General features: G+C 37.1%; 1 long non-coding RNA gene and 3 other non-coding genes across 4 annotated transcripts; 3 read left to right on the top strand and 1 right to left on the bottom strand.

Moving 5' to 3' along the window:
• The first annotated feature begins 2,126 nt into the window (after nt 1-2,126).
• On the top strand, nt 2,127-2,199 carry Trnak-uuu. The gene has a single exon. It is a non-coding gene; the product is annotated as a tRNA-Lys (tRNA).
• Nucleotides 2,200-3,026: 827 nt separating this feature from the next.
• Trnak-uuu lies at nt 3,027-3,099 on the bottom strand. Its single transcript has one exon. It is a non-coding gene; the product is annotated as a tRNA-Lys (tRNA).
• A 708-nt stretch (nt 3,100-3,807) lies between these two features.
• On the top strand, nt 3,808-3,880 carry Trnak-uuu. The gene has a single exon. It is a non-coding gene; the product is annotated as a tRNA-Lys (tRNA).
• Nucleotides 3,881-8,097: 4,217 nt separating this feature from the next.
• Nucleotides 8,098-16,380, top strand: LOC123037213. Its single transcript, XR_006417415.1, has 2 exons — nt 8,098-8,436; nt 14,461-16,380. It is a non-coding gene; the product is annotated as an uncharacterized LOC123037213 (long non-coding RNA).
• The last annotated feature ends 5,407 nt before the right edge of the window (nt 16,381-21,787 follow it).

The raw sequence follows: 21,787 nt of genomic DNA on the forward strand, positions 1-21,787 counted from the left end.
ATTGTTGGTTGTTTAATAATATCTAAATGACTTAAAAAATGCATTGTGGTCGTTTGTGTTTAAATCGAAAAATATATTGATTTATTGTGCGAAAGGTCTAATTAGTCTAATCAAGTTTTTATACCCTTGCAGAGGGTATTATAATTTCAGTCAAAAGTTTGCAACGCAGTGAAGGAGACATTTCCGACCCTATAAAGTATATATATTCTTGATCTGTCCGTCTGTCCGTCCGTCCGTTTCTACGCAAACTAGTCCCTCAGTTTTAAAGCTATCAGCTTGAAACTTTCCCAAAAGTTGTCTTTCTATTGCAGGTAGTATATAAGTCGAAACGAAACGCCGGATCGGGCGACTATATCATATAGCTGCCATATAACTGAACGATCGGAAAAGCCATAACGTTGGTGTTTTTAAAGTTAGGAAGTTGGGATTTTCTATAAGTTTTATTTTTGGCCAATTAATCCGACCTACCGAATTTCATAAGGATCGGACGACTATATCCTATAGCCGCCATATAACTGATTGATCGGAAATGCCATAACTTGGGTGTTTGTAAAGTTAAGAAGTTGGAACTTTTTATGAGTATTAAGAATACATCATATGAATAATTTTGAAGAATATAATTTATAGAATATTCTGCAATGGTATATCAACTTCGGCTCCGTCCGAAGTTAGCTTTTCTTTCTTGTTTAAATTAAAATGGACGTAAATGGGCGTCATAAAGCATAAATACAAATAATATGAAACTTTTAAATGTCAGTTTCCCAAATTTATTGGGCTGGCAAAAGTTCCGTACTGTGTACATGGAGAGAGCTTTCTCGGCATTGAAATTATTATTCATATATTTGCATTGCATTTGTCCACAGACACGGAAAAAATTATTATTTGTAAAACTAATTAAAAGCGAGGACGGAAGCTAGCTTCGGCAAGCCGAAGTTTTAATACGCTTGCAGACTTTGTCGAAATTGCTCAAATTGAAAAAGTAGCGAAAGGAATAAGGTATACATAAATAAACTAGATTTGCATAGTTTCATGTCAAATGCCTTTATACTGCAAAAATGTCATATAAAAATAGAAAAAAAGGAATATTTTCGCAGCCTTTAACAATTTTTCCTACAGACTCTATAAGATATAGACGTCCGATCGGCAAGCGCTTTTACTCTGATTAAGATATGCGTAAATAAATAAGACTTGGAAAAATTTATGTCAATAGCTTACACACTGCGCGAAATATCCTAAAAATCATTACATTTTAACAGATTTCCCCCTATTGTTCCTATGGGAGCTATAGGTTATAGACGTCCGATCGGCACGCGCTTTAACCCTGATCAAGGTCTTCATAAAAAAAATAAGATTTGGAAAGATTTATGTCAATAGCTTTTACACTGCGCGAAATATCTTCCATTCTTGCAAGTTATATCCGATTGTTCCTATGTGAGCTATAGGATATAGCCATCCGTTCGGGGCGGTTTTCAAACTTGATCTGCGTACACAAGTTTTAGGACGACTGTGAAAGTTTTAGATCGCTAGCTTTTAAACTGAGCTCACAAACGGTATTGAAACAGACGGACAGACGGACATGGCTATATCGACTCCCCTATTGATCCTGATCAAGAATATATATGCTTTATGGGGTCGGAAACGTCTCCTTTACTGCGTTACAAACTTCTGACCAAAATTATAATACCCTCTGCAAGTTTATAATAAAGATTGGGTGAATTAAAACATTATATTTTCGAGACTATCTAGGACGTAAGCCAATATTTAAATGAATCAAGCACATTCAATATGTAGATAAATTTTGGAATGGAATCATGGTAATGTTCAGTCTCCATATGGTTGTTCAATCTCCAGCAAACAAAAATCATACATCATTTATTGTAGAAAGGCATTACAAATATTGTTGATTTAAAAAGTTTGGAACGGGATATCTGAATGGGCGATTCTACACTAATTAATTAATTAATTTTTCGAATTTTTGATATTTTAAAGATTTCTATATTTTTTTTTTTTTCAAATTTATGTAACATGTTTCGGCAATTGCAGCTTAAAGGCAAAGGATGTGACTTATGTTGTCTTAGTTCACTGCTTTGCTTATCCCCGTGTCCTTTGCCGGCGCCTCGTGCAATGCCCGGGTAGCTCAGTCGGTAGAGCATTGGACTTTTAATCCAAGGGTCCAGGGTTCAAGTCCCTGCTCGGGCGATCTTACTTTTTTATTTTTCGCGAAAAACAGTCTATTATAATCTAATTTTGCTGCAGTTGGGAAAGGTGCGGCCGTTTAGGGCTGACGTTAGGCACAACTGCTTTAACTACTCTTATTTTGCACGCAGTGGTTGGCAACGCAGCAATCGATAAGGCAGTGTATACAGACTGCTTCGTGTCGATGGAGAGGTGCGCCGGTAAGGCAGTTCGCTTTAACTGAAATCGGGCTCGAATCTGTGACGTGTGGCTGAGTTTTAGTCACCAACATTTCGACTGGAAGGTTGGCAGCTTCTGTAATCACGCTTCTGTGAGGTCCGATTGTGGGATGGCCTGAGGCTGGGATCTACTGTGTAGCGGACCAGCTCATGTTGACGGAACGTCCGCACTAAGCTTGCCATCAATATGGGTGCCGTGGAGGAGTCCGTGGCATTCAGGTTGGCTAAGGAGGGATGAACCGGGCCAGGGGTGAAAACCAGCAGCCAAGAGTTCCCGTGGTAGGCAGTAGTGGGATAGCGTACCGGAGTGAACTGCCGTTATCAGCCCAACCAATACGGTTGGACCACAATCTTTTGCAACAAAAAACAAAAATTTTTTTCTTTCCAATTTCTTTTTTCCGGCCCCGGAGAACTTGGAATGGTTTCGGGAAGTTATTTTTAGCTCGTGATTTCAATATATATTCACAGATGTTGCGAAAGAGGCATATACTTTTGTTTACTGTCCTCGAATCTATTGGAGTTTTTATACATTTTTGGAAAATATGCTAAATGGTAAAAAATAAATTAATGTCTTGGCCAAAGAACAAAGAGTGTTCTTAAAAAAAATATTGCCGCCCGAACAGGGACTTGAACCCTGGACCCTTGGATTAAAAGTCCAATGCTCTACCGACTGAGCTATCCGGGCATTCGAACGTCAGCGGCCAGGCAACTCTACTTGTAGGAACGTAAGTCCATCCCAATCCAATCCAAGATCACCATCAGAAAATAAACGTGTACAATTTAAAATAGTTTTTATTTTTTTGCCATATTCATACATGTTTACATACTTGTTTTGTTTTTCTTTATATTTGTATGGTTTTCGTGGTAGTATAAGCTTTATTTTAAAAATTTCCTATGGAATAATGTGTGAATACATAAACAACAATTAGTTGTCCTGTGTAGATTAAAAATCATTTGGGACTTTCCCCGTCAGATTCGACAAAATCAAATTTTTGTATACTACAAAAATTACGAAAATAAAATATTTTTCAGTGCAGAGGCAGTTAGTTTTGTGAACAAGCAGTGTTTTGAGGAATCGCGGCTGTAATTAAATGTGACGTGCCGATAGATACATTCCATCGTTGATATCGGAACTGTACTGTACAGTTCTTAAACAAAACAGTAAATAATAGAAACCTTTACAAAATAAAATTGCATCGAATTAATTTGCAGATGAAAAAAATTCGAGCTTAAAAATAAAGGCAAGAAGTACATTTTTTATATGCAATTTTAAATTTATACGTCGGCAAAATGATACATACAACTTTTAAATGCCTATGGACTGCTTTACACTGCTTTGTTAACGCCCGGGTCCTTTGATATATATAGCACTTTGAAGACAGCAGCGTACAACGCCCGGGTAGCTCAGTCGGTAGAGCATTGGACTTTTAATCCAAGGGTCCAGGGTTCAAGTCCCTGCTCGGGCGAGCCCTTTTTTTGTTCGCTTTGATTATTTATTTTCCTTGTTTTGTTAAATTTTAGATTTAAATTAGACCAAGTATTAGCAATATTCTGGGTCAGTTTTCAGTTCTTACAAGTCGTGCATAGCAGAGAAACGAAACTCGAAGAGAAATCTAACTGCGGACAGGCAAACATCTAATTGAACCCTCATGAAATTAGCACCTTTTATTTGTTTTTCCATTTACTGTAGACATCGTGGATATACCCAAATTGGGTGCTGTACAACGTTACCTCTGCTTTCGGTATCTACTACAATATCTACTACTCCACGGCTCTGTCTGTGAGTTTTTGATAGAGATTGTGTGTGTGTGCAATGTTTGCCAGACTCTGGCGGGAAAACGAAGAGCCCGGCTTTTATTGTTGCCCGTCGTTAAGGCACAGAGAAAAACAAAGTATTTGCTTTAAATGTCTGAAGCAAAAGAGATATTGAGAAATTAAATACGTTAAAAGTAAAGGCTTTATTCTAAAAATGTCTAAGATAAGAGCTATTTAGATAAGAAAATCAACTTAACTAAGTAGTTACCAACTTTTATACTACGATTTCATATCTTAAATAATAATATTATACAAACTTTATGAGCAATTGTTGCTGTATTTTTCTCCGTGCGACTGGATACGCTAAAGAATTTTTGACACACTTTCCTACCCCGCCGAAGACAAAGAAAACGGGTACATATAGTATGTACCGATACCAAATCGTGGCGACTCTGGACGATTTAGCATTGGACTTGGATGCTGGCTGTTTGTTGCCTTGCCGCCGCTGCCAAGTGAACTAGAAAACGAATGCGTTTAATTAGCATTCATTACGACGCATCATCAAATTGCCCCACCGCTCACGATGCAACAATAAAAGTAGGGACGAACGGCCCGAGAGGAGAAAACGTTTGGTGTACATGCTAATCTACAAAATAAACGCAAATATTTAGATGATAAACCAAAGTCAAGAGACGTTTTCAAAACTGTTCCATGACGTTGGATGATGTGCTGGGTGAAATTTCACCATTTTGATATTTAACTACTTTTATTTAAAAGAAACTATTGAAATAAGCCGCTTGCAAAGAACCAAGGTTATCCTGGTAAACTATGTTAAGCACTTCCAAAGCCTGCGAAATTATGCCAGTTGCCACTCACTTCAAAAAGTGCAGCACTTAAGTGTAAATTAATAACCTAATAACACGGTGCAGAAAGACATGAACACTATAATTTTAAATATATTTTAATAAATTTAGTAATACGAAAAATTAATTAATCAATATTTTTATACCCATGAAGAGGGTATTATAATATAATTCAAAAGTTTGCAACGCAGTGCAGGAGACATTACCGACCCTGTAAGGTATATATATTCTTGATCAGCATCAAAATTGACCAGACGACTCGATCTAGCCCGTCAAGGTTGTGACCATTAACAACATCTTACCTGTTGTTGGCCCGAAACTCTGTTCCGATCCAGGTAGCCATCGCCTAAAAAAGGAAAACCGAAAGGAAATATGGGTCATAAATTAAAAATGGCAAAAAAGAAAGGGACAATGGGTTTCCCTCGTTAGAACCAGCAAACAGCTTGCATTTCTTATTTCTCGACCGTTATGATTATCAAAAAAAAATGGTGAATGTCATATTCTCAATATTTTTATACCCTTGCAGAAAGTATTATAATTTTGGTCAAAAGTGTGCAACGCAGTGAAGGAGACAACTCCGACCCTATAAAGTATATATATTCTTGATCAGGATCACCTCCTGAGTTGATATAGCCATGTCCGTCTGTCCGTCTGTCTGTCCGTCTGTCTTTTTTTTTTATTAGTCTCTCAGTTTTAAAGATATCGAATTGAAACTTTGCACACACCCTTCTTTCCTTTGCACGCAGTATATAAGTCGGAACGGGATCGGCCGACTATATCCTATAGCTGCCATATAACTGATTGATCGGAAATGCCATAACTTTGGTGTTTGTAAAGATAGGAAGTTGGGATTTTCTATGGGTTTTATATTTGGCCAATTAATTCGACCTACCAAATTTCATAAGGATCGGACGACTATATTCTATAGCTGCCATATACATAACTGAACGATTGGAAATGCCATAACTTTGGTGTTTTTAAAGTTAGGAAGTTTGGATTTTTTATGAGTATTAAGAATGCATCATATGAATAATTTTGGAGAATATAATTTGCAGAATATTCTGCAAGGGTATTTCAACTTCGGCTCCGCCCGAAGTTAGCTTCCTTTCTTGTTAAGATTGCATCTGCCTAATGATGGTATGATAGATTACGAGAACATTAATTATGGTTTTTAGCAGCAAAATTTAATTTTCGTAATACGTACAATCGAGGGGTTATAATATAAAATGTACAATATATATATGAAATATAGATTTAGGGAAATCTATATAAAAATCGATTGATATAAATTTAAAACTTTGATTTCGTCATCGCCTTATCAAATTGGGTTTCGATCGGACGAAATCGAAGTTTAATCAGATTACAAGTAACTCAGAATAAGCTACTAAATTAGCTATAACGTTTCTTAAAATTTTAATCAATTAAACTTTTTACTTTCTAATATATTTGCGGAACACCGATGTGTCCAAAGCAAATGAAAGCTAATTAAAATGTTGCCTGATAACAGCTCTCATAAGAAAGTTGGCAAATAATTACACTTAATGGTGTCCTTTCGATGGCTAACTGTGTAATTATCAATGCAACAAATTTGAATTTAACGAGCGCATCAACACCAGACTCCGCCCACAGCCCTAATCCCAGCCCCGCTGAATGGGCTCCTTCAGGACCTCTCAAGGACCCCAAGTCTCCCCAGAGCGAGGATTTTCCGCAGCAAAGCGACGGTCTGATTAATGAGGCTTTAAATATCCCACTTTGATTTCATTCTGAAAACACGCGGAGCGTTCTCTTCGCCGCTCCTCCGACAAAGAAGTTTCATTGACTCTCAGCTCGTTGGAGGCTACGAAAGGGGGAGTCACAAAGGAAAATAGATATGTATATATACGTATATATATAAATAAGGAGAGCTACGCTGGCCTCGTAAATTGCCGAGTGAGCTGAGGTCCTCCTACGCACACACACGAATATCTATTGGACAACTGAGCACTGCTGGACACAGAGTCCACAAAAGTCTACAAAAGAAATGAGCTGGATGTGCTCAAACTCTACACGTACAAACACACATTGTTGTGCCCTGGAAAACTTAGAGCAGGAGTTGCTACACTCGAAAAAACCAAGGAAATGTAGAAGAAATTATTCTTCCATGACATGTTCCTAAAATTATAATAAAACGATAAAAACAAAAGGTTACTAAAAATTATATGTTTTATCTGTAAGATTCCTTTTAACCAAAACTTGAGTCAAAATTGTGCTTACCGAATTTAAAATGCCTGCTAGTTTCTGCCTTTTTAGAAAATAAGTGGCTAGAAAATGGGTTTAGGTAAGAGAAATAATTTTAACAAGGGCTAAATCTTGCTTAAGAAAATGTCACGATTGCAACAGTTTTGATAGTTTGTTAATGTTGTAAGAGAAAAATTTTGACGGACAGCTAAATGTGTATTGGTCAATGTTGTTTAATTATATTTTTTACTAGAGGCTGTATTGTTTAAAAAGTGATATTAGTTTTTAAAACAAAGTTAAACTTTTTTCCAAGATCACCTTAAATCAGATTAGCACATTTGTATTAAAATACACTTCGAAAATATAATTTAAATTTATTGTAATGCTAAATAGTATTTAATATAATTTAACGGAATTATTTAAAAAATAATTTAATTGGAATCTTTAAATACGGGTATATTATGCATAAAGAACGCTTTTATAGCTCAAAAAATGATAAAATGAACAAACAGTTAAGCGAATAGAGGTTTCAATAGTGCATGCTTTTCTCCAAGTGTGATAGAACGGCTCTCTTCTGCGGCCTGGTTCTCTTCGCGAGCTCTCCACACGACGTCCCTGCCCCGATTCTCTCCCTGGAGTTACGTGCTTGGGCCACACACAACCCAGATCCAGACCCAGATCCAGATCCAGGGGCGGGGAGGGAGGCGAGGTGGCGGAGGGAGAGCGGGCCGGGCATTATGGCTGTTATCAACTTTGGCAAAAAACACCGCTTACCGCTCGGCGGACGTCGACTGCGCTGAAATGGTGAGCTGAGCTCACTTCAGTTTCAGTTTGAAATTTGACGCCGAGCGCGGCGGAACGTTGAGCGTTCTGCTCACAGAAAAAGCGGCCATCGCCCGCCGCTGCTTCTGCTGGCGTCGCTGCAGCAGAGGCGGGCAGAGCAGCCATTATCCTGCAGGATGCTGCGACCTGATCCTGATCCCAGGGCCATGCCATGCAATTAATATGGCTGCGAATCGAACGAAAAAAGAACTGGTCAACAAAAATCTGGAAACATTCCAAAAACTCGGTGCAAAAGTGTTGAAAATCAAGGAAAATTTAATCCTGGACATAAATTCAATGTACAACTTTGAAAACATTTTGTAAAAACGGAATTAAGGCTGCAATCTTCTGCATATTCTAAACAGGTACGTTCTAAAGTTCAAAGTTTATACAAGTATTAATACCTTAAAAAGAAAATATGCCGAGCAAAAGTCACCAGATAGTTGTACGCATGTGCATCAGTAGGGGGCAGAGTGGGCGGTCTGGGGAGGTGGCAGTGGCACAGTCAATTGCCGTTTCCAAAGCCTGCGCCTGTCCTCGTTTTGACTCGTCGTCGCCTCTGTATAAGTGTATCTGTGAGCTCCGTTTCGAGAGTGTGGTAGTGTCGCGAGCGCCCGGAAATGTGCTCCTTTCAACCACTTTTCATTTGCGCAGAACACAACCCCCTCTCACCACTCTGCAATCCCAAAAGTCGGGCGCAAAAAAGAAAAAAACCCGAAACCGAATTTCAACCTCGTTGTCGCGCTATCAGCAGCAGTAGCAGCAGCAACAACAACCACCCCCAGGCAACCCAACCCCCTTTTCCCATTTCCCGTTTCCCTTTTCCCGCTTCCCAATTTCCCCTGCTCCCGGTGGAAAACACTTGTCCCGCCATTTAGTGCATGGGTTAAGTAGTATACCGAAATATTAGTGGCTGGGCCGCAGAAGGCGGCGACAGCTGCTGCAGGCCACCCACCCGGAATGGCAGCGGGGGGAGGGGGCCAAGACGATGATTATCGGCTCCAGATACGCCAAGTGGCAAAGTGTTAAGCCTCAGGCTGGGAACGGGATGGTGATGATGGTGGTGACCCAACCCGAGATTCGCTGCGGCGGCTGCAGTTAATGCGAGTGCGTACATAGCAAGCTTAAAATACATTATATACATTGGGAAAAATATACACCTTTGTCACGAAAAAATATCCCCTAGGAATCTGATTAATCTGCAGATTAAACTAATAAACTAATTAATATGAAGATGGAATTTCTTAATCGAATTTTTTAAATGGTGTTTGACTTTGTTTATACCAACTAATAATTTATTTAATAGTTTATTGATTATATTATATTTTCATTCAGATATGTCTGGATTTAACTGCTTAACTAAAAGCTGCTTATAAATTAATTATAAATGCCAAAGTCCAGAAATCTCTTAAAAGTATTAAATAAAATTGGCAGCACTTTGAAAATACAAAATGTATACTTCTTTAACAACTATAAATTAAGCTACATTTCTATACTTGTTTTTCCGTCAAATAAAGTTCTGTTTAATGACTTTCGCTAGGCGGTAAACAAGATGACTCAGCTCCTTTTTCTGTGTCGATGCATTTGAACTTACCCCTTAATGTGGTGCTTCTGTGCAAATTTTGCGTGGGGCTGCGCGTAAGGTGCGTGTCATCCGATTTCCAACACGGGATGCGCAGCAATATGGAACTGCTTTCAATTCGGGAAACCCCCCGAACAATTTCCCTTTTTCGGATAAGGTCAAAGTGTTAGAGAAAGCGGCTGCATTCGAAAGCTAATAGTTTTTGGGATGTTTTCCGTTTCTACCAATTGTTTCTTTGCTCATTTAGTATGCAAATGGTTCGAACTAAAACCGGCAACTGACTAATAACCAAATGAGCTTTAGGAAAACCAAAGTAAATAAGAGTTTATGGCTATTTTATGCATTCGTGGACTGTCGGGCAGCGGCTTTTTGTGGCTTTTGACAAATTCGGAGACCTGTTCGTTCGTCTTAAAGTTTGGATGATATCTTTATGAAGGTGCTGTGCCAACAAGTTCGTTTGTTTTTTGGTTGGGCTTTGACCTGAATCTGAATCATAAATTCGCCTGGGCTGTTGTATAATTATTCAGCATGTCCACATGGCCTACAAAATGCATGCAATGTTGTCTCAAATTCCGCTGGGCAATTAAAACCTTTTACAAGGGACCTAAGCTGGGAAATGTTTGGTGAGGGGTGTGCCTGAGATTAGATATGAATTTTTAAGAGTTTGCATTGGGAATGTTCCGCTCATAAATATGAATGAGTGGAGAAAAGTGTCAAGCTTTTTCAGATTCAAATCTGTTGACTCTTAACGAGAAGTTCCACAGTTCCACAGTCCACAGTTCTGTGTCAATAGGTCACCAAATAATTGAGGCTATGTTGCATAAGTCATTTAGTTTTTTTTTTTTTTTTTTTTATTAGTATTTAATACTGTCCTTTGTGGACAATCAATAAATGTGGTGGTGAGGTACTTCGCTTATGGTTTTTACAGATGTAGTGGGATAAGTCATTTAGTGCAGATACGAAATTAAAATCAAACAAAAAATCAACGCTTATGCTTTGACAGATAAATTAATATTTTTCTTTATTCTCTATTCATATCTAATGAATTTTACATTTTTTATTCCTAATTTATTTCACAAAAATCCCACAATAAAAATGGCAAGCAAACAGCCCTAAAATTCAAACATTGAAATTAACGAGTCAAACCGGTAGTCTGCTAATTGTTTACAATCTGAATTCTTACGTCAGAGCTAGCCACTATAGGCTGTAACAAACTTTGGAAATCGTAACCTTCCATTTTAGGAACCCCAAAAACCCCCGGAGAAATAACCTCAAAATCGACCTTGCCAAATGCTACATTTTTTATGAACATATTCCCTTATCGAATTCCTGATATTAACATACCCTTGGTACTCCATCTCAAACGGCCTATTCAACCCCAAGAGTACGTAGAAACAAACAGAAATGAGCTGGGAACTTATTCCACCAAAATTGGGGTAACTGCAGTATGACATATTTATTGGAATTTCATGCAAATTTTCAAACAATCAGCCAGTCGAGGGAATGCAGCTGGCCTGAGAACTTGCACTTTATGAAGTGCACAGTGAGCGGAACTCGAAAATATCAGTGTCAACTAAAATCGGTTATGCACTTTTCTACTAACAAAGTATCTCAAGCCTTAATTGGTACTTCAGGTTATAGGTAATACATTTTTTTAAATAATTTTTTTTCTAGCTTATCTATTTAAATGTTAAAGTTGTAGCCAATATTGTTCTTAAATACTTAATTATTAGAGAAAAGATGAGTTATTTTGTTTTCGCTATTCGTAAACTCTTAATTTATATATAAATCTGAAAATAATTAAACATTGTTATGTGATGTACTTCTCTGTTTGCAAACACTTTGGCCCACGGTTCTCTTCGCTTTTTTCGCCACCTGGGAGCGCATTTCTGTTGCCCGCGCATTTTCATTAAGCCCAGTGAAAAGATAAATTAAGACACTAAAAATAAATAAAATGCAAAAGGAAAGAAAACAAAACAGCGAGGAACGCGAAAGGAAGGCGCGTATTTTTGTAAACAACAAACAGACACCGACAATATCGAGTAGAATAAAACGGAGATGCAGACCGGTATGCGAGCCCCATCCGATGGATGTGGGGTAAAGGCACCGATAGCGATACTCATACCAATACCCTTTCGGATTCGGATACAGATGTGCAGATACAAAATGCCGCAAACCTGGGCAGGTTCAAAATAAATGCAAAAAAAACAGACGCGAACCGCGAACCGTTTTCGGAATTTCTTTCTGAGTTCTCTCTTCGCATTTCTACCTGCCTCTCGATTTTCGCGGCGAATAGCAAGAAGGTGAAGTAGCAATAATAATATTATTCAGTAAACCGAAACAACCTTGGCCTCCGAAGCTCCGAGCTCGATGCAAACAACTCAACATGGCAGTGGGGTACAGTGGGGCAACGGTGATTGAATAGTGACGCGCGAACTCAATGCACAGTGACACTTGGCACTGGCCAACCAAGGTAAATGATCTGCCTCCGCCCCACACCTCACCTCATCCCTCCCCAGGCAGGCACTTTGATTTATGTGCGAAGTTGTCTTCATGTGCTAAAAGCAACATTGCAGAAATTTAGCCAGTCATTGCCCCTTTGTTGCCGCCGTATCTGTTGCTGGATGGTCGATGGTTCATGGGTCTGGTCAGGGAATAGGTTAGCGGATGGTGAGGGGAGATACACTGCAGAAAATATCTTGTGCCCATTGCCATTATATTCCATTGCACTGTACACTGTACTTCATATTTAGAGGGCTTGCTTTTTCGATCCTGATAACATTTTGATTAGATTACCGCATTACCAAAACATTATTAGTTATATACCATTTAAATTGAATTCATAGACTTCAATTTCACAATTTATTCAAATTGTAAAACAAGTAACAAAATTAATATATAAATTCAAATTAAATTAAATTAATATAAATGTTGAATGTTGAACAGTACTTAATTTGCGATTTACTTTAATATGATTTCAAATTATAAGTGGATGATATAAGTGTCTTTTCACAGTTGATTTCTTTGAGTGCACAGGTGACTGGGGAAGATACGCAATCTTAGCTCTTTTTTTTTACAATTTTCGCAGTACTTCCGGAGGGGATTGCTCTTTGGCTTTCTCTTTGTGTCTTCCTACTGTTATTGCATCTGAAGGCAGAATGTAACCGCCTGATGAGTTAGAAACTTTCGCACAAAAGAACAAATTGATTGAGTGATGTGGCTTACAAAACTGCGTTATTAGGTTAGCTGAAACTAATTAATGGACTTCCAAAGCCTGCGGCTCGATTGAAAATCGTTTATGTGTGGCTATCAGCAAACAAAAATAGCCAAAGAATTTTCAAAGGCAGCCAAATAAAATATCTGACTCGCTCATACATCATACTTATCAACAAAGATAGGGCAGAGATATCGGGGGAATACTTTGTAAATTAATTAATCAATGTTCGTAGGTAGCAATGAAAATACAATCAAATAAGTTTGTCGAACTAAAGATAGAATTTAACAACAAATATAAAAGCCATCATTAATGTTATTTGTGTGTCTGAAACATTTTGTAAAATGTGTTAGAGAATAACAGATTAAAAAGATGTATATTAATATATATATAGCCCAAACTATTGAGATAATCGAAAACATGTATTTTTGAACTATTAAAATTATAATAATTGGGCACTACATTTCGATTGCAAAGAAATACATAAATTTTGTTGATAAAACACAATAACTAACTTTAAATGGGTCACATAAAGTTGTTTGCTATGGAGAATCCACTCTCTAATATGCATTTAAAAATAAACAGCCAATAAATATGAGGCTTGAATTTAAATTTAGAGCATATTAAAATTTAATGTGTTGAGTTGTCATAAGGAGAAACTGTCCAGATGACTACGACTTGAATCTTGAAAACAAAAACGTCTAAAAATATAGCTTGACGAATACACTATCATTAGCATCTCGGCATGACTGTACACAGTGCCCGTGAATTGTAAGTTTCGTTAACTGAAAACGCTGTCGAGCGCAAAATCCTTCGCTCGCTTGGAGGCAATAAATTAACGATAGATCTATTATTTCCATAATATATTTAATGTGGCCAAATATTTGCACTGCATTAGCGAGCTTTGGGAGGCCGTTGAGCATGTATATTTCCTGGCAATTTTGCGTTAAGTGTGAGCCTCTGACCACGTGAAATCAATTAGCGTTTCGTTTCTGATTCGGGGGTGTTGTTGGGGTGATGTAATATATTTTTGCAAATTTCTATTTGGCAAGACGGCGTTAATTTGGCCAAGGTGCTGAAATGTGGAGCACTTTGCCGCGGACTTCAGCTGGATGATCACAGAATTAAACGCTACTTCGACCCAGCTGCCTTTTGCCTGCCTGCCTGCGTGGTCCTTCACCCCGATTCGGCCTCTCTTAAAAGTCCTTGCTACCCCTTGTGGATTGTGTGTACACATTTGGAGAGCTCTCTCTCCCTCCCTCTCTATCTCTCTCTCTTTTCAAGGCAGGGTAATATCCTGAGCAGCCATGTTGAGGCTGCAAAAAGGACAACAAGGGCTGCAGACAAAGAGGCACCGCAGGCAGACAGAAAGAGATGGAGCATCAGAGGGTGTGCAAAGTCAAACGATTCGCCCTCCTTCCTTTGTTTACGCAAGATTTGTTGCCATTAAGGCCCTAATCCGGGGGATTTCTAGGGTAACCCGACGGCCCCGAAAAGGTTTTTGACTTTGCCAGCTTAGTACTGTCTAAGCCTGCCGTTTAGTGCTAATGAATACTGCTAAAAAGTCATTAATTAATTGAAATTTCATTACAGGACACACGAACTACAGCGGAGCATCTGCCACATCTACCGCATCTGCCCCATCTGCCCCTCCTCCAGCCATTACTCAGCAGTCTTAGCAGGGCTTAGTGCTGAATCATCGCCACCGTCGTTACCGATTCACCGATTTGGAGCAGGGACACCAAGAAGGCTTACGGTGGCGCCCAACTTCCACTGGCGACAGCGATCCAGGTCGGGAGCTTAGCGGGGCGACTCGCTGATTGATTTCCGTGCAAACAGAAGACCCAGAAGCTAGATCTATCATTCATTAACTGTGCTTCTTGTCTATCCAATTTCCAGACCTCGCACCTATTTTATCGACGCGAAGAAAGTGCCGTAATCCGCGGGCAATCAATTAGATACCAGCGTCCTAAGCACTCCCAAAGACATCGCAGCCGTATCTTATCTTATCGCCGCTTCTTCCGATAAGGTCGGGCACTACTTTCCGTCCTCTGTTTTTTCGGACTGCTTCCTAATCTCGGGCCCCTCGGTGAGGTCTTGGCTTCAGTTGGTTTCCAGAGGCGAGGGCGAAGACAACGCGGAGCTGGCCACTCCGGCGCAAGGGCCTTCGTGACTTTCGGGACAGGAACACGGACTGAAACACGGACACGGACACGGAGACCTCGCGAATGCCTCCATTTAATTGGCAGGCCAGGCGACGGCGAGCTTTGTAATCACATTTATGGGTCATTCCATAATTTCCAAAAGGAATAAAGGAAACGGTTGTATGGTTGCCAGCCATCGTCGCATCACGTGTGGCACGATAAATATAATTTACCCGAGGCGCATGTAATTGCCGCGCTGCCTAAATTACCCCGCCTTGAACACACACATTGTATATGTTTATTAACATTTTCACTTTTTGCAGCCGTGATTGCTCACCTCCGTTCATTTCACCCATGCGACGCGACTGTTCTCCTTCAGTTTGCTCCACGTCTACCCTGTAGATCCGAATTTGTTTTACATTAGCTTTAAGGACAAATTCGGTTCTAGAGAGGTTTGTGTGGTCCAATATCCATCGATAAATCAAAAGAAGCCGGAATCAAGTGAAAAAGTGAATTTGAACATTAATTTAATAAGTGAATAAATTGTTCAAAACAAAGTGAAAACGATTAAATTAAGTTACTCAGTAAATTACCATTGAATCGCCATTATAAAATAAAGACTAGGAACATTAAGCATCTGAAATTAAAAATTTAATAATTAACTTTAATAATAATTAAATAATTCTTCCTATTTCATAATGACTCACCCAAAACACTAATTACTGTTGCCAACTAATAGATTTTCATTGCTTACTATAAAATCCATGATAATGAATTGCTGTCTTGACACAATTTTTTGGCTTACTTTTATAGATAAGAGTGCCGGGTATTAAGGTTTCACTTTTCATTGCCAATGATTCAGAGACTAGGGAATTTTAAAAATTCATTGTTCATGTTGACAGCTCAGTTAGATTATAAAACAACAAATGTTGATTTAATATAGTGATGAGTTATAAAAATAACTATCAACAAAAGGAAATATTTGTATTTAGAACGTAAAAATCCTTAATATATTTATTCAAGAAAAAAATGTTTTAAGATAAGAACACTGTTGTAAAACTAAATAGAAATTTTAAAACTGTAAATAATTATTTTGAATACGTATGTACATGTCTTATAAATTATGAATCATTGAAATCAACACAATTTTACAGTTTAAAAAAAGATACGATATTAGAGATAAAGTTACAGATAAAAATTTTTTTTATTATTTGAAGGTGGTTGAAAACGTGTCAATGGAATCAAAGCGGAAAATAAAATACATGTTAAATACTTACAATATGTAATATATATGAAATATTATTTAACTTAAAATTTTGTAAAACTATGTTTAAACATTAATAAAGACTTTATGTTGTGCTAAATAAAACCCAATTTTATGGATTCCTACTGAGAAATAATACTCTTATCAACAGCCCACCAGTGAGCGGTTGTCTGCAAAAATGTTCCCTTTGAACAATTGAATTAAGCACCGCATTTAAAATTTCTCGCTACCGGACATGGGACACTTTGACGTTATTGCTGAATTCTTTCGGTTTCATTTATATTCCTGCCGACTTCAATTTATTCGATGTGTTGCATGAAATTTACATTCTCACAATTTTGCATACAAATTGCCATTACGATTTCGCCAAGGGGTGTGAGGGCGGTTCCCATTTGCTTGGGTGTGTGGCGTATCTGTGTGTGCGCCTCAGCAAAGCATTTGGGTCAAGTCGATTGTGTGGCGTCGATTTCTGGTCGTGTTCATGTGGGGTGGATTGGCGAAGTTTGCAGTTTTGCGAAAATGGCCATGCACTTTGCCCAATTTACATAGGACACCACTTGAATCACATCCGTCGCCCATTAAGACCGGATACCTTTTTGTTCCCGGAAGAAATTCCGTCCGAGTAAGCAGGGCACTGCCATCGGAAAATCCACCAAAAGTTTCCTCGAGTGCTCAGCAATGGTGACGACACTGGTGAAGCTCATAAAGATATTAAAATTGTCATTAATCACGTACAAATATTCTGATAAGGTTCCATAAAATCTGTCTTCTATCTTTTCGGTATAAGACCATATTTGGTGTAATTTTTTAATAACCTTGTAATTGTAACCGTTAAAAAACTATAAGAAACCCTCAGTAAAATTAAAAGAAAGATTATATGTTTGTTTAGTTTCTGTTGGAAATATAAATTAAGCTAATATGCTCTAAATAAATGCAACGTTTTAGCTGCATTAAATCAACCATTTGGCATATGTATGGTTTTTTCTTAGGTGACCTTTCTGCTTGGAAAATCCTTACATATATGCTTTTTGATCTTTTGAATATGGTTCGCTTACACTGGTAGCCAAATTATTTTGATACGACAGATATTGTACGTCATCGATACTAAGTCCGCCATTTTGATATTGGCTGAGGGTGGATCAAAATATTGGCAATAAATTATTTCCTCAAATCGAGTATGTTCGGACGAGTTTCTGGTTAATGCACTATTTTGCCACCACAATTCCCAAATGCTAAGTGTACATCTTATCTTGTTAACTACATTTTAGGGATTTGAAAATATCAACAAACGATATTTTTGTTTAAATAAATTGAGATGTTATACAAAAAATGTATAAATGTGTCAAGTAGATTAACTAGAAATTATATCCCTTAATATTAAATCATTGTAGTTCTAACTGCATAAGCCTTTTAGAGTATTATTTTTTGCTATTATAGACTTTTTCCTATAATCTTAAATCTTGACTCTTTGCCGCTCCTAAAACGATTAAAACTGATTTTATTAGCACGAAATTGATCTTACTTTTTTCCACGGACTTTTACCCATATTTTCTTATCTCGCGTATATCTTCTCGCGAATCGTGCCGTACGATACACGGTTGCGCCTCTCGGTGGGTTGGGCGGTTAAGTGGGACTTAATTACACAAAATCTTGGGTCAATAAGTATGCTACAAAAATAGAGTTTTATAGTCATTAAAAACAGAATTATCCCAACAAGCGAAAATACACACTTAAACTGCAAAACTATCGATAGTGGTACCATAGGTGGTCCTCAAAATACTTGTTTTTTACGGTTATAGTTTATATTTATTTTTTGACACATTTATAAAATAAAATAAAATTACTGTGCTTAGAAGAAGAAAACAAAGAATATATTTATAAAGAAAGATAAATGACTGATAAAATAGATTTCCATTCGAGTTTTTTTAAGAACTGCATACAAAATAACAAAAAACGTCGATATTTGCCCAGTCCATGCACTATCGATATGACCATCGCCTGTTTTGTACTATACGATTACGCAAAATCTATAGGACAAATCATTTTAAAATTTTGTTACTAATTTGTTTAGGAATTCGCCTTTTTTGTATACTTTTTATTTTACCCTAACAAATTATCCTACATTTTTTAGCGAAAATCGGTTTTTGACTTCAAAGTGCAGTTAATAGCTCGCAAAATTAAAAAAAAAATTGATTTGAATCGTGATTAAAAACGGATGCCGGAGCCCAAGAATTTTTGAGTTTTGTCCGTGACCAATTTTTTTCAAAATCTTGTGCTGAAACCTCTTTTAACTAATAGACATAATATAATATTTTCATTACGAGTAAGGGTAATCGTGAATTCGCTTAAAAATTCTTTCGGTCTTGCCAATTTTTCCCATTCTTGATTTTCACGTTTTTTTATTTTGTTTGTAAATCTTATTTATTTATTACTTAAACTTAATTTTGTATTTTAAGAAAAAGTATTTTTTTATATGTTTTGTGATTGATTTTTGTTTTAAGCTTTAAAAAAATCTGTAATTTTCAAGTAATGTTATGTTGTAAAAAAATAAATATAAACATTTTTTTTATTTTAATTTTTTTTTTAATTTAAAGCAAAAGTAAACGAAATTGGGAACGTTTTTCCTATTTTTTAAATCACATATTTAAACAATTTTAAAAATAGGAAAGATATTCCAGTTGTTTTTACTTAAGAAGTTGACCTAAGAAATTAAAATATCGTTTTAGGTCCAAAATGTTAACAGAAAATTCTTAGGAAATATTCTTAGAAGAGCATAGGCTTAAATTATATAATTTATTTTTAGTTTTGGGTAGACTACACTGTTAAAAAATTGTCATATTCAAAAATATTAAGATGCCGCTAGTGTACTGCTTGTAGGTAAGCAGTGCGCATGAATCTTACATTTGACATTATTGTCTGGATTGTGTACTAGCTATAATTGAATTCCTACATTCTACATTGAACTGACATATTAATAACGCCGTTAGAATTTGAGTATAAGAGTTATGTATAATATAAGTAAAATCATATGGGCAAGTGAAAATTATGAAAAGCCGCAAAAATTCAGTTGAATGATCTGGCAGCCCTCTGTTTTACACACAAGTAGACCGCTTTCCACAGAAAAAGGATCGTGGCTATTTGATCCACGCCCCAAGGCACCCACAGTAACACATTGCACATGTGAAAATCGTGTCGGAAAGGGTATTTTTGCGAGAAACAAATTTAATGTCAGTACTGTGTGACCACCTTGGGCTTTGGCGCAATAAAAATCCACCCCAACCAAGCAGACATATGGCAAAGATATTTCCAATTGAAATTCAACATTATTCGGTTTAATCCTGTCTAATGTCACCTGAAATCAGCAAAATTACTCAAAAATACGACTTTCTGAATAGTCAGTCATCATCGGTTTAATGTCTTTATAATAATATTTGAAGTTAAGGATGTGGTCTTGTAATAATTATTGTAAGTGTAGTTGGCACAAATAGCACAGACTTAGAAATCTGATCCAATCCAATACCACAGATTCAAAAAGCTGGCACTATTCACCAAAAAGAAATTAGAAGATACAATTTGAAAAAGGATTCCAACATTTTTGGCGCAGATAGCACTGAAAAAAACATAAATATCATGGTAGTCTTTAATTAAAAACATTAATGAAAACTTATATCTACGAGTATCTCTCGGTCTGGCTTGGATGCACCTATCGAGCCGTTAAACCTCAAGGTTTGATGTTTCCCAATCAACTAAACAAAATAAATTAAATAAAGTAAACACATCATTGATACAAAAATTCTGCTACTCGCTGCTGATTAACCTCCACTGCTGTTGATGAAACACCACTTTGTTGAAAACTCATGTTGTTGTAGTTGGTGGGTCGATTTATTGGCGTCTCGTATGAAATTTGTTTATTTTATTACGACCCTTAACTAATAATGCACTCTAATGCATCCTACTAGAAAACATGTTTTTTTCTCTTAATGTCGGAGACGTTGAAAAAATCTCATTCAGTTTCATTATAATACATTAAAATTTTCACATAACACATTTTTATTTTGTCTTCTTGGCAAAATACGAATCAAAAACCAACCCACAGTGGTCAAAACGATTGTAGGAAAAAATAGTGTTGGAAGTGTGGGTGTATCTATTTTTTGCCGGAGTCTGAGATAGAAGCACGTCAACGAAATAATCAACAAAAGGACATAAAAAAGGCAAGGGACTAAGCGAGCGGCAGAAATGACATTGGCGGCTATGTGAACGGAATAAAATTTCATCAAAAATGCCACTGTCACAGACACACAAACTGCGAAGCGAGGGTAAGAATTGCAAATGGTTGAATTGCTACTTTCATCTGGGTCCTTTTTGGATTCTGTTCAAGGGGAACTTTCACTCTGGCGCCGGTGGTGTGGATTTGGTGGCTGAGTGGAGAGGGTGGCTGACGAGGGAGTAAGTGAGGACGTGAGGGATGAGGATGAGAGCACACATCATATATGAGGATTTGCGGACCCTTCAGGCCTTCTCCAGCTGCCATGGCCATGTCAAGGGGCTGTCAGTAGCAAAAACAAAGACTTCGCATGGCAGCCATGATAAATACACAGCCAAAAACGGAGCCATGATTTGTCCTAAAACCAGGTAACGTTCTGTAAAAACAAATTAAAACTTATGCTGTTTTTAAATCAACAACATCTTTTATGGCTTTAACTTATCGACAAGACAAGAAAAGGGGTCTGAAAAATGTAATCAAAGATTTTATTATTTCAAAATCCGTTTATTTTTTGTTATGGTAATGTACTTGAAATTCGAAAGGTTTAACTTATATTGGAAAAAAAGATTAATGGATATAATGAATATAATATATTAATATAATACTGAAAGTCTATGAACAACTTTGTTCCTTAAATTTGTTTTTTTAAGTACAACCGCTCTTCTAACGTTAATAAATAAAGTTTAATTGTATAATTTTGTTAGACCTGATATTATAATCTTGCAGTGCACAAAATGGGGATCCCAAATTTACAACGAGGAGGTTTATTTCTCTACACCCTACTTTTCTGAGTAAAAGGTGTTGACGGCTGTTTCACTGGCTAAAATTTAAAAAAGTGTCCACGATTCGGGTATCTTTCTTTCAACGCGAATACAAATTCGTAAGCTGAACGAAAAGAAACGGACTAAATGAAACGAAAAGAAAAGCATTTTGCTGCATTGTGCAGTTTGATTAATGATCGAATGTCAATTACGGCAGATACTTTTGCTGTTCGGCAAAAGAACTCGCAAAAATAAATGGAATGAGCATTAGGATGAGGGCAGAGTATTTTTAGCATTTGTTTATGTGAGTGGGATTAAAAAATAAACCAGGCAGAAATATAACAAAATAGAAAATTGAAAACAAATTTTAACAACATTTTCATAGTACTTATTACATACCAGCGGTTCATCTCATTCTCTATTCAATGCAACAAATTTGTTATTCGTTGAACCCACCGTATATTTATATTTATATTCCTAAATTGAG

The sequence above is a fragment of the Drosophila rhopaloa genome, unplaced genomic scaffold (genome assembly GCF_018152115.1).
Source record: "Drosophila rhopaloa isolate 14029-0021.01 unplaced genomic scaffold, ASM1815211v1 contig_155, whole genome shotgun sequence".
In the NCBI taxonomy this organism is placed as follows: Eukaryota; Metazoa; Arthropoda; class Insecta; order Diptera; family Drosophilidae; genus Drosophila; species Drosophila rhopaloa.